General features: G+C 38.4%; 1 pseudogene; it reads right to left on the reverse strand.

Annotated features, from left to right (window-relative positions):
* LOC101591166 overlaps positions 1-2,441 on the reverse strand; it is an 85,533-nt pseudogene extending 83,092 nt beyond the window's left edge.
* Between the last annotated feature and the right edge of the window lie 10,494 nt (positions 2,442-12,935).

Genomic DNA, 12,935 nt, shown 5'->3' on the forward strand with positions numbered 1-12,935 from the left:
GAATTCCCCCTTTCTCCTCCTGGGGGGGGGAAGGAACACCCCTCCTGTCCCTCTCTTGGACAGGAGCTTTCTTTCTCTCAATAAATATATTCTGCTCATAACCTCCATTTGTTTCTAAAATTTATTCTTCGGTTTTAGAGAACACAAACTCATGCAGGTCAGGTCAGGAGATCATTTTTCCCTATGGCAGTTGGAGGTTCCCTATATCTTTTAGAGGCCACCCACCCAAGATCAGTTTTTCTCCCTGTATCATTATGGGCCCCAGAGACCCTAATAGTAAGCTCTCACTCTCTCATAAGACCTGTTTCTTCAGCCTGGTTTCCCTTTCTGAACAAATACCAATACATTCCATTTTTATTGTAAATTAACATACTCTAGTTTTGGTTGTTTGAAACCCTAGAATTCTAGTAGATAAAAAGACAAAGACTAGCACTCAAAAATAATTTAGAGGTTCTGGGATAGTAACTCTACCAGGAATCATGTCTCTTTTGTAGAAGTTTTTTGTTGTTGTTGTTTGTTTTTTTGTATTTAGGGAAGGGTCTACAGGGTGTTCAGGGTCTTACTACTAGATCAGACTTGTAGTGATCTGCCTGTTTACAGCCTCCCAAGAGCTGGGATTACAGGTGTCCACTGCCATGCCCAGTCTCAGTTGCTGTCTTAGTGCACCCCGGGTGAGGAGCCGGCATGGCAGGCTCAGGGATTGAACCCTGGGCCCCTGTACCTACTTGCAGGTACTTTAATCTGCTGAGCTACTTAGCTGGCCCTTTGTAGAAGTTTTTAACTACAGCTAAAATGAGTTATTTTGGGGGGGTTAATTATGGACTCATGTTGCAAATTGAGATTGGAGAAGCCATATTAATTAGTAGCTTAAAATTGTTGGGCTTACACATATACTTTGGCAGATCTATTCTTTCTACAAACTTCTGGAGGGGCCAGGGAGATGGTTCAGGGGAATAAGTGCTTCCCTGGAAAGCACAAGGGCCTGAGTTCATTCCCGGTTCTGGAAAAAAAAAAAAAAACTTCTAGAAAATCTATATTCTCCTTAGGATGAGTTGTCCATGCTGTTTTGCTGTTTCTGGAGCTGGGAGATGGGAGGTTCTAGACTCTGGCAGGTTGCATAGTGAAGGCAGGAGCTGTTGATCCAGCCCTGGATCACTTTCACTGCTCTGGATATGGGTGTTTTGTAATTAATCGCCAGATTCTCCTCTGGGTATTGGTACTGTTCTCCAAGTTTCTCCTTGCTGTTTTCATCAGGCTTCAGAGATAGACTCAGTTTTAAACCAATATTGATTTAAAGTTTTAATTTCTGAAAATAAAAGTATTTAGAAAAATTTAAATTTAGTCTATTTTCTCTGTCTCTCAAAATCCCACTGCTTCTTCCATATGGTGAAAATCCCAAGTACTTCATTAATGCTTTTCTAGTTGACCACATCCTGACCTGTGATTTGCATCATATGGACCAGACTTGTTGGGCTTGATCTTATGCTGTTTTATAATCTACTGCTGTGTCTAAAATCCTTATTTCTCCTCATCGTACCTGAGCTCAAGATCTCCTGCAATGGGAGAAGCGAATGAATGGCAGATTTTTTTAGCCTTCACCTACTGAATTTGTCAAATGCTGGTGAACTTTAACATCACCTGCAAAGCACTCCTGGAAGGTAGATTTAGGGACAGTAACAGCAGCAGAGAAAGATCTGTCTGGTGGCACAACAGAACTGGGCCATCTCAGGCTGTGACCTGAAGGCTACGGCAATCTGCACACGTCTCTAAATACACTTTAACATAACTGGAAAGCAGGCATTTGCCGCACAAAGTGTGGCTCTCAACTTCACTGGTTTCCTGCCTCTCCCTGTTGTGCTTTCCTTCCTCCTCACCTGCACATTTGTATTCCTCGAGACTCACGACATGTTTAGAAAAAGTGCAGCTCACAGCCAGAGTCTCTTAATTTCACATAAACACCCTTAGAGGGGGAGGCGAAGATGACCAGTTTTCATAATGAAAACAAAACACAAAAATATGGTTCCTGGAGTTATTTCTAAGCAGAACTTGCTTCCATTCCAGTGTAACAGAAATGGATACAATGATCCATATTTAATAATTTTTCTGTGTGCTCCATGCTAAAGGACAGAACAACACGAAGTCAAACATTGCCTTTGCACAAGAGTACAGTTCTTTCCAAACCTTTCTGTAGTCCTTGTCAGCATCCAGCAGCAGATGCTGCAGTGACCAAACTTTGTAGAGCAAGGTCTTTTGTCTGGGCCTGTACTCTGAATTCTCACAGGGGTAAATGCTGCAGCAGCAAGTGTCACTGGCACGATTGTCAGGACAAACAGGCATATAGTTTTAACAATCTCTGCAGATCTGTCAGTGTGAATGGCAAATGCACTCTCAACCCAATGCTGTATCTGAGAATCCTTGGCATGCTGCTTAGAGATCTCCATATTGCTCTAGTGTATGTGTTGTAAAATGTGTTGACAGAGTGACGCTGAGCTGCACAGCACTACACAGCCAGGCCTCCTAAATATTACCGACTGTTGATCTTAAACTTGAGGTTGTCATGAGAGCAAAGCCATGCTGTAGATCAACAACGGACTCTTAAGCTCTGGAGTAGTGCTGTAGCCTCAGGATGAGGTCATCTTCCTCAGAACTTAGTAAACATCTGCTTCCTTTATTTTGCTCACATTTCCAGGGAAAGCAAATGATATAAACAAAAGTGTTTGTGTCATGAGCGTGGTATTCAGCACAGGCCATTGGGTGTCTCTGTGGACCAAGCAGAAAGGAGCTAGGCTCTGGGCGTGTTGTTAGGTGCTGAAGTGGACACGCAGACAGAGGCCAATTAGTAGAGCTTCTTTCAGAGCTCTGAATCTCACCCAGAGTTCTGCTCACCCAGTAACTGAGCAACCAGACAGGGCACGCAGAAGCTTCTCGGGGCTGGATTCTGTCCTTGGGCAGAGCTTGCCTAGGGATGGAGCCTGTCTGTCTCAAACTGCTCCTGAGGTGCAAGCAAAAATTAAGAAGCATCAAAGATGGTAAATGAATTGAAAAACAACAGCAAGTATTCTTAAGAATTTTCAGGAAAAATGATTCAGCACTTCAAAGTAGTAAAAATAGACTCAGAGACAGGGTATTGAAGGACAAAGAAAAAAAAACCCAAAACAAATAGGATGCCATTATTATTTTAACATACATGAGGACTCAACATATATGTGTTGCTTATAGATGAGAAAAAAGCTTTTCTAACTTTAAGAGTCACATGCTATGTGTTTTTATTATTTTGCACTTACATATCATCTCACAGACTATATTTTTTTCACTTGCTACTTTCTTGGAAACATGGAGCTGGTAGTAATTATATTTTTTTAACAGAAGAGGAGAAGGGCTCAAGATTTTCTCCTGGTCTATCATGGCAGAAGAGTGGCTCATACTAAGGCTTTTGTATCAGGTAGCTTTTCATTGCTGTGATCAAAGACCTGCTGTGTAAAACTTAAAGAAGAAAAGGGCTGTATCAGCTCATACATTCAGAGGGTCTTGTTCATGGTTGGCAGAAACATCATAGTAGAAGGGCAATGCAGAGCAAATCTGCTCACTTCACTGTGGCCAAGAAGTGGAGAGAGCCAGGAAGCATGGAGAGAAGAAGGGGCCAGAACAACAACATATTCTTCCAAATTATGCCCCAGGGACCTGATTCCTCCAGCCAGATCCCATCTGCTATCATTCAGTTAGTGACCTCATCAGCGACCAATCCACTGATGAAATTAAGGCCCTCCTGATCCATCACCTCTCTTGTCCCCACTTCTGAGCATTGCTTTGTTGGAGATCAGTCTTCAAAGCAGGTGTCTTAAGTGGATACTTCATACTTACACCATTACAGCTTCCCCAAGCCATTTAGGACCCCTTGTTTCTGAAGTAGTTTCACTGTAGTTTTCATGTATCACCTTGTCATTCAAGGACAGACTCTGTTATGGTTTGTGTCTAGTTGTCCCCCCAAAGCTGTTTGCAGTCATGGGGCGGTTTCTAGAGTTTGTGGTTAATTCATGATCCAATGCTGGAATTATGGGTGTGATTGTTACACATGCCCTGGGGCAGTTAATCTGCATATAAACGTGAGGAAGAGAGACAAGCTGGCTACTTGCCTCAGCCATTGCTCCTCTTTTTGCTTTTTGTTGTTTTCCTCCACCATAAAAGGCTGCCCTCTGCCATGTGCCACTCTGCCTTAGAGCCGGATAATTATAGACTAAAACCTCCACTAACTGGGAGTGAATTATCCTTTCCTTCCTTAATTTTAAGAGTTAGATATTTTGTCCCCCCCCCAAAAAAAGTGACTAAAACAGGATCATTAATCATGTTTGGTTTTGTTGCCTTGTATTGCAGTTATGGGAGCCAAGAGAAGGAGGCCAAATGTTCAGCTGACTCTGTTTTGGGAAGAGCACTCACTGGCCAAGTGCCCGCCAGCCTCTGTGGACACAACCTTTTCACTTTCCCAGGTGGCACTAAGGGCACTTGCAGTATGTGTGCTGTTTGCTCTTTTGTGGAAACAGCAGGCTACCCAGAGTTATATTTTTACCACAGTTACTTTTCTCTACGGGCAACGTTATCTATTAACAACACTCTCTTTACCCACATCCTTGCTGTGTGTTGAGAAATGTGCGGATGTAAGATTTCTGAAAAATTGAAGGTCATGCTAGGAAACTCTTTTTTGTGGAGGTGGGACTGGAGGGGCCGGCAGGGATTCGGTGTGTGTCCTTTCTCCCTGTTCTGTTAGTCTATGCACATCAATAGGTTGCTCCGACTTAAATGCATAATAAAACTCTCATGCCAGGAATATTCTGGAATGTGAAGGCTGTCTATATGGTTTGTCTGGGTTATTTCACTGATTGATTTCCTTACCTTTCTGTCAATCCACACATGACAGCCGCTTTCCATGGAACTGCTCAAGCTGTTAATGTCACCAGCAACTCCCCCCTCCCAGGGTGGTAGTGACAGGTCAGCCCAGGTCCCTGTGCTCTCCCCTCTCGCCCTAGGCTGGGATTTGCCTTTCCTCTTCAGGAATGTCTTTGGTGTTGTTTTATTTTTTTTATTTTTTATTTTTATTTTTTGCTGTTCCAGGGATTGAACTCAGGACCCTGTGCTTGCTAGGCAGGCACTTATACTACTGAGCTATCTCCCCAGCCCTGTTGTTTTAATCTAGTATCTTTTTTCCCAGAATAAATAACCAAAAGCAAAACAAATCCAAAATATAATAGAGTTGGCATTCTCCTATTTGTGATACTGTGTCTTTAAAAACAATGGTGACAAACCAAACAAGTAAGTTGATGTGAATCCGAAGTGAATTTCATGTCTTTGGCTCCCTGCCCAGGTCCCAACTCTAAAGCCTGTAGGCAACACTCATCAGAATCTTAAACTTACTCAAATTGCAGTCTTATTGATCTTGTAAATATAGACCACAAAAGGGAGTTGGCTTGGGTTCATGTTTGAGCATAGCCGTAGATGTAGAGTACAGAGTGGTGGTGTCACTGGAAGCAGGTACTGAGCTGTTCTAAAAAGCTTCAAACCGAGGAGATGACAACCAAGTCTCTAGTCTCCCCTTTAGCTGGCTCCTTGTTTGGTGCTGAAAGGCGGGGAGCATTTCTCCCTCAAAATTAATAAGCTCTCAAGTTGTTATGCATGAAGAGAGGATCGACAGTGTTTCTATCTCCAGGAAGTATTGATTTATTTGTGTGTTTGGATTTAAGTTGTATTTAACTTTTCAAACTTTGCTTTTGTTAGTAAAATGAAAATGTGAGAGAAAAAAAGAACCCTTTACGCTTTTAGTTCAATATAGTATACTCCTTTAAAAGAAAACAATGATTGGCAATATGGAGAAAATGTAGCCTCGTAATGTGAAACATACAGAAGATACAAGGAAAAAGAATTTTTTTTCATAGAACACTATTTTATTTTCTCATCTTTTATAGTTTTGTTTACATAAACAGTATCTGAAGATTTTTAAGACTTTAGATTCTTGACATAAATTCCAAGTTTACAGATCAAGAAAGTAATAAGTTGTCAAATGAATAAATAAGGTATTCACAATAACATTCTTAAAAAGAGAAACTGATTGCGCAAAACACAAAATTTTTTTAAAAGACACACTTCTGAAAATAATCAGAAAAATAAAATGCATGAGAAATAATCAGAGAGTCCAACATACAAGGTGACAAATGAGCAAAACTGACGGATAAAGGCATACTAAATTTCTGTAGCAGCAGGACATTTGAACAAGATGATAGATTTTTATCTGAATAGATTTTGTTTATCTTTTAGACCTAAAATATCCAAAAAGGTGATTAGAGGTGGGACTTTTGGAGGAGATTAAGATGGGGCATTGTACTCACTGGTGAACTCACTCAATGATTACTTCATAGCTAAGGAAAAAGAATTTTAAGAGCCTATTTATGGATTCAGAAGTATGCCAATATATCTTACATTGTATATTTGCCTATTATATTCATTTGAAGTTTCAAAAATTAAGAACACATTTGATTTACTTGGCATCTGAGGATATATGCATATATATTCAAAATATATTAAGAATATATTTAAATATAGTGAGTATATATTCAATGTATATTTTGAATACATATTCAATACATAGGCCATCAGATCATGAAAGACAATGATTTCAGAGATGTGAAATAAAATGAAGAGAACCCTATGATTACTCCTATATATCTTGTGAAAAAAATTGTTTATTCTGCCCTGGAATGAGAGACAACCTAGGAAGAATTTAGAAGTCTTGATGAGACAGAATCACAAACTGAGGGAAGCCAAGATTGCTAGATTGTATAGGCAGAGTAGAGGGTGAGAGAGAGCTGTAGAGGAAGAATCCTGGTGATCAACAGCTTCCATTTTAGCACTAACCAGGGAATATGTGTTAAGAAACAGACTGGAGAAAGAAGCATGCAGAAGGATTAGAGAAAAGAGTTCCTAGAATTCCCACAGAATCAGAAAGGTGCCTGTTTCTCAGAGAGAGAAAGAGAGAGAGAGAGCGAGAGAGAGAGAGAGAGAGAGAGAGAGAGACAGAGACAGATACAGAGACAGAGACACAGACAGATAGGGAGACACAGAGAGAGACAGAAACAAAGACAGAAAAAAGGAAAGAGAAAGACAGGAACAAAGAAAGAGAAATATACTAGCCAGTGCTAGTTAAAACAATAACAGCCCCATAGTGGCTAAATTATCAAAGTAGATTTCATGGCAAAGGTATTTACCAGTGACACCAATGGCAAAGAAGGTCATTTCAGAGTAACTGTGTCAATAGGATGGAAGAGTTCCCCACGTCTAGGCATGAAAGACCACAGCTTAATTAATGTACATGAACCCAAATCTGATAAACTGCAAAGAGGAAAAAAAAATCACAATCTATCTCTCGTTGGTGGCAATATTTGAACAGTTTCCCAAGTTTACTTTTTCAACATAATATGAGTAGTTTCTGCTTTCACTTGATTCACGGGAGAGCATGTTCTTTCAAGTGCGGGCAGAATATTGACCAAGATAGAAACTATTCCAAGTTACAAAAGAAAAAAAATGCAAAAGGGTCCAGCTGTTGTGGGTCAGGCCTAGATTCTCAGGTGCTCAGGAGGCGGCAGCCTACCTATGCTGGAGCCAGCCTGGGCAATTTAATGGTAACTTGCCTCAAAAGAAAAAATAAAAAGGGCTGGCTAGAGATGGAGCTCAATAATAGAATGTCTGCATGGGTTGAGTGAGGGTCGGAGTTCAATTCCTCAGCACTGCACAAATAAATAAATAAATAAATAAACAAGTAAGTAAAATAAACAAGATAAAAATTTAAAGGATTTATGCCATACAAAGCATATTCTCTCACCAAATTGCAGTTAAATTACAAATCAGTATCAGAATGACACAGAAATACTTGAGGCCAGAAATGTTTCAGACTTTGGAATATTTTTTCAGATTTTGAAATATTTGCATGTGAGGTATCTTGGGGATGGAACCCAAGTCAACCCATATAAGTGGAATTCATTTATATTTCATATACATGTGTCTTAAAGGCAGCTTTTACACAATATTTTTTTTGTGTGTGTGCTGTAGTTTAATTATAATTCATCATGTGAAGCCAGGTGCAGACTTTTTCCATGTTGTGTAGGTCAGAGTTCAGAGAGTTTCAGATTCTGGAGCACTGAAGATGTTGAATTTTCAGATTAGGGATATTCAATCTGTGCCAGTAGTACTTTGTTTCCAGGCATTTGAAAATTAAATGAAGCATAAAAGAAAGAATAAAAGGAAGGAAGGAAGCAGTGAAGGAACAGAGAAGAGATACAAATTGTCAACATCATTTCTTAATAAGTCAATCTAATGAACAATTTTATGTCAAAAATTTTTTTGTCCTCAGTTAACTGTCTTTATTTTTTTAAATGGAAATGCACTTTTTAAAGTTTCTAATACTAGGAGAAAATATCATACCATGTCTTATAAGTAGATTGTAAGTCAAAGATACAGTATAAATAATAAAACAAAAATTAAAATTAAACAATATTCAAAAAATTAATTAAATATTAATTAATTAAAAATTAAATTAAATATTTCAAAATGCTATTCCAATCATGAGTCCAACTAAGAGGCCAGAATGTTGTGTATCATATCTATGAATCTGTGATCAATTCAGAGTTCTCATATAGTATTTTTTTTGTTTTGTTTTTTTTTTCCGGAACTGGAGATTGAACTCAGGTCCTTGAACTTGCCAGGCAAGTGCTTATTCCATTGAGCTATCTCCCCGGCCCCCTCATATAGTATTTGATTAGGTTAATGTATATAAACATATCAACTAAGAAAATGTTTTCATAATAGTAAAGAATTACTAAGAATAAAACATAACAAAAATACTGGAATGACAAATATATGACCAGCATTTCTAACAGTTTGGGGATAGGATATCACACAAAGGTCTAGTATGTCGTGGCCATGGACAGTGTCTACGACACTTACTGGTGGCCAGGTGTCACTTGTGGGACTGAGCTACTGCTCTTTCCTTGATATCTACTCTGTAGACCCAGACAGAATCATGACCCATAGTGTGCAGAAGTCCATTTGTAGAGTATGCTGATGGAAATATTTTGCTGCTGTATATGAAAAAATAATTGAAAGACTGCTGTTGTATATCTTTTTTTTCTCCTGTGTTTAATTGTTTGCCCTATTTGGTGGGTTTTTTCCATTTTCATTCATGGAGTTGTGGTCATTTTGATCCCTCTTTAGAATATCTTTTAGTAGTCTGTGTAGGCTTGGCTTTGTCAACATGAAATTCTTTAGTTGTTCTTTGTCATAGAAGTATTTCACTTTGCCATTAAACTTGAAAGAAAGTTTTGCTGGGTATATTAGTCTGGGTTGGAATTTGTTTTCTTGCAAGATTTGTAGTAATTTGCTCCATGCTCTTGTTATGTTATAGAGCTTTGACCACTTAGATAAAATACAAAAATTCTTAGGGATAGCCTGATAGCTCAGTGGACTAATGTGCCTGCTTCAACAGAGCACAATGGCCAGGGTTCAATCCCCAGTGGGGTGCACTGAGATGACAACTGAGACTGGGTGCGGTGGCATGCACCTGTAATCCCAGAACGTGGAAGGCTGTGAACAGGGGAATCACTATAAGTGTTATCTACATAGTGAGACCTTGAACACCCTATAGACCCTGCGTGAAGTACAGAAAAAAAATCAAAAATTCTTGAAAGAAATATAGCTTAATCAAGCAAAGATGGGTGTATTGAATAGAAAGCTACTTGCTGACTAAATTAAATATATAATTTATATAGTCTTTCTATAGCCAGGTATGGAGGTACACATCTATAATCCCAGATTTTAGGAGGCTGATGCAGGAGGATCACTGCAAGTTTGAGACCAGCCGGGGCTACAAAGTGAGGTCAAGTCCAGCTTGCACTGCATAGCAAAACCCTGTCTCAAAAAGCAAAAGCAAAAACAATAAATAAAATAAAATCTTCCTATAAAAAGAACTTCAGATTTGAATTCTTCACTGATAAATTCTATCCAACATTTAAGAAATGACTATCAATTCTAAACAAACTCAGGGCTGGCCAAATACTTCAGTGGATTAAAGTGCCTGCAAGCAGGCACAGGGGCCCGGGATTTAATCCCTGGACCTGCCGTGCTGGCCCTGCCCCTGGGGCACACTGAGATGGCAATCGATACTGGGCGTGTTGGTGCATGCCTGTAATCCCAGCTCTTGGGAGGCTGTAAACAGGAGGATCACTATGAGTTTGATCTAGTAGTGAGACCCTGAAAACCCTGTAGACCCTTCCCTAAAATTAAAAAAAAAATCAAAACAAATTCTTGGGAAAAGTTGAAAAAGAAAGAAGTCTATTCAATTCATTCTGTCATCAGTGTGGCTCCAGAAATTAGACATAATAATTTCAAGAAAGGGAGACTGAGCATGATGGCACGCGCCTGTAATCCCAGCACTGGGGAGGCTGAAAACAGGAGGGTTACTATGAGTCTGAGCTGTGTAGTTGGACCCTGTGTCAAATACATTTTAAAAGATTCAAGAAAACTGCCCACCAGTATTCTTAAAAGTAGGTGCAATAATTCTGCAGAAGTTTTAGCACACTCTAAGGATACAGAAAAGGAAAATGCACCATGATCAAATATCTTTTATTCTGTGAAATAAGCCTGATCTTATTTTTAAAAACAATGTAATCTGCCATATTTATTGACTTAAGAAAATTGTGCAATCATTTTAATAAATACCCCAAAAGCAACGGATCAAATCCAAAATTCATTTGTTACAAAAGGTCTGGATAGGAAACAGAAAGGAACCTATTTAAACTTATAAAGCTTTTATGACTACCTGTATGTAATATATTTATGGGTAAAGGTTGCTTCCCTTCTAAATTAGAAACAAATCAAGAATTAGCACTTCTATTTAACATTTCTTGGAAGTGTCTAGCTAGTACAATACGGCAAACAAAAGAAAATGAAAAAATGAAAACAAAGAATTAAAACTTATTATTAGATAACGAAATGATTGCCTTCATAGAAAATCCTACCAATTATGTAAAATACTGCTAAAACAAAAATAAGAGTTTAATGATGTTGCACAATACAAAGTCAACACACAAAGTTTAACTTCAGGATGACACAGTGCTACACACTTGAGTCCCAGTGACCACTCTGGAGGTTCATGGCTTCAAGACTAGCCTGGATATCAAAACCCAGTATCAAAAAATCAACTTTCTATATTAGCCACAAGAATAGGAAAATGAAATTTTAAAACAGAACAATTTACATAGTATAAAAATTGACAAAATTTAAGAGTAAATCTTAAGAAAGATATGCCAGATGTAAAATATATAGAATATTACTGAGCTAGAATAAAGACACAAGTGGAGACATACCATGTTCATAGAAGACATGTTATTAAAATGTCAGTTCTCCACCAAATTGCTCTACATAGTCAATGGAGTCCTATGAAAAATTTCATCAGACATTTTCTCTAAGTATCGACAAGGTGATTTTATTTTTATTTTTTTATTAATGAGAGTCTTTTTTATTAATTTTAATGAGAAAAAATAGCAATGAGACAGTTTCAAAACAGATTAGTAGGACAATTACAATAATCAATGCATTGCATATTATTGTCTTCATAGTAGCTATTCAGAAGACACAATGAAAATATGATGTCTCATACTAATAGTGTTTAGACAAGACATCATGTCTGCATCTTGTAATCAATGAGCATCTTTCACCAGAGTCACAGGGATTTCTCTTTGCTAAGAGTGAGGCATACATTCTGGTAGAATCTTCAATTTTTAAACAATATTTTTACATTTTGGCACCTGTTCATAGTACAAAGCATTTACATTCCTTGTGGAGTATTGATGCTTGTGTACAACACAATTCTTTTCTTTTCATCCCCTTTCTCTCCCCTCTCTGCTCAGCTTTTGACCACCCTCTTTTTTCTGGGTACATGGTTACTGTACATAATCTCTGCATTCCTTGTGTGTAGATGGTACATGTATATAACACACATTCATTCATTTATTCATCTCCTCTCCTTGCCCTCCCTTGACAAAGTGATTTTAAAGCTCAGGGAAATGTAACTGATCTAGAATAGCTAAAACCATATTTTGAAAAGATCCAGGGCTGGCAAGATAGCTCAGTGGTCTAAAGTGCCTGCTTAGGCAAGCTTAAGCAAGTATGCAGGGGCAGTGGTTGGATTCCCGTTTCCCAAGTCCTAGCCCTAGGCTGGGCTGAGCTGACCAAAAAAAAAAAAAACCCAAACAGTTGGAAGATTAACAAAGACTTCTTGTTAAGCAACAGTGATAGAGACAGTCTGATATCATTGTTAAGATTGACAAACAGATAACAGAAACAGGATAGAAAGTGAAGAAAGTGCTCATCACATGCATGGTGACTCTACATGTTCAAAAATTAACCAAAACTGGGTCATAAATCTGAATGTAAAACCTAAAACTATAAAACTTTTAGGAAAAAGAAGACTATCTGTGCTATACTGGGCCGGGGAAAACTGTCTTATAGGCAAATCAATAATGTGCTCCATAAAAACAACAACAACTTAGGAAGAAAACTTCATCAAGACTGAAATTACTGGGTGTTGGGGGAGTAGGTCAGTGATGGATATCAGTAGGTAGAATACTTGCTCCGGGCCCTCAGTTCAATCCAAAGCCACAGCACCTAAAATAACATAAAATAAAATTTGTATTTGAGGAAAGTAGTGTTAAGAGACTAAAAAGATATGGCACAGAGAGTAAATAGGTGCATACTACATATTTAACAAGTAATGTGTGCCGATCAAAAAAAACTCTTAAAACTCAAAAAGAATGAAAGATTCTGTGAGAAGTGACCGAAAGATTTGAAAAAGTACTTCATCAAAGAAGATACCTAGATGATAAATACGCATGAGAAAT

The sequence above is a fragment of the Octodon degus genome, unplaced genomic scaffold, assembly GCF_000260255.1.
Source record: "Octodon degus isolate 3935 unplaced genomic scaffold, OctDeg1.0 scaffold00111, whole genome shotgun sequence".
NCBI classification, from domain to species: Eukaryota; Metazoa; Chordata; class Mammalia; order Rodentia; family Octodontidae; genus Octodon; species Octodon degus.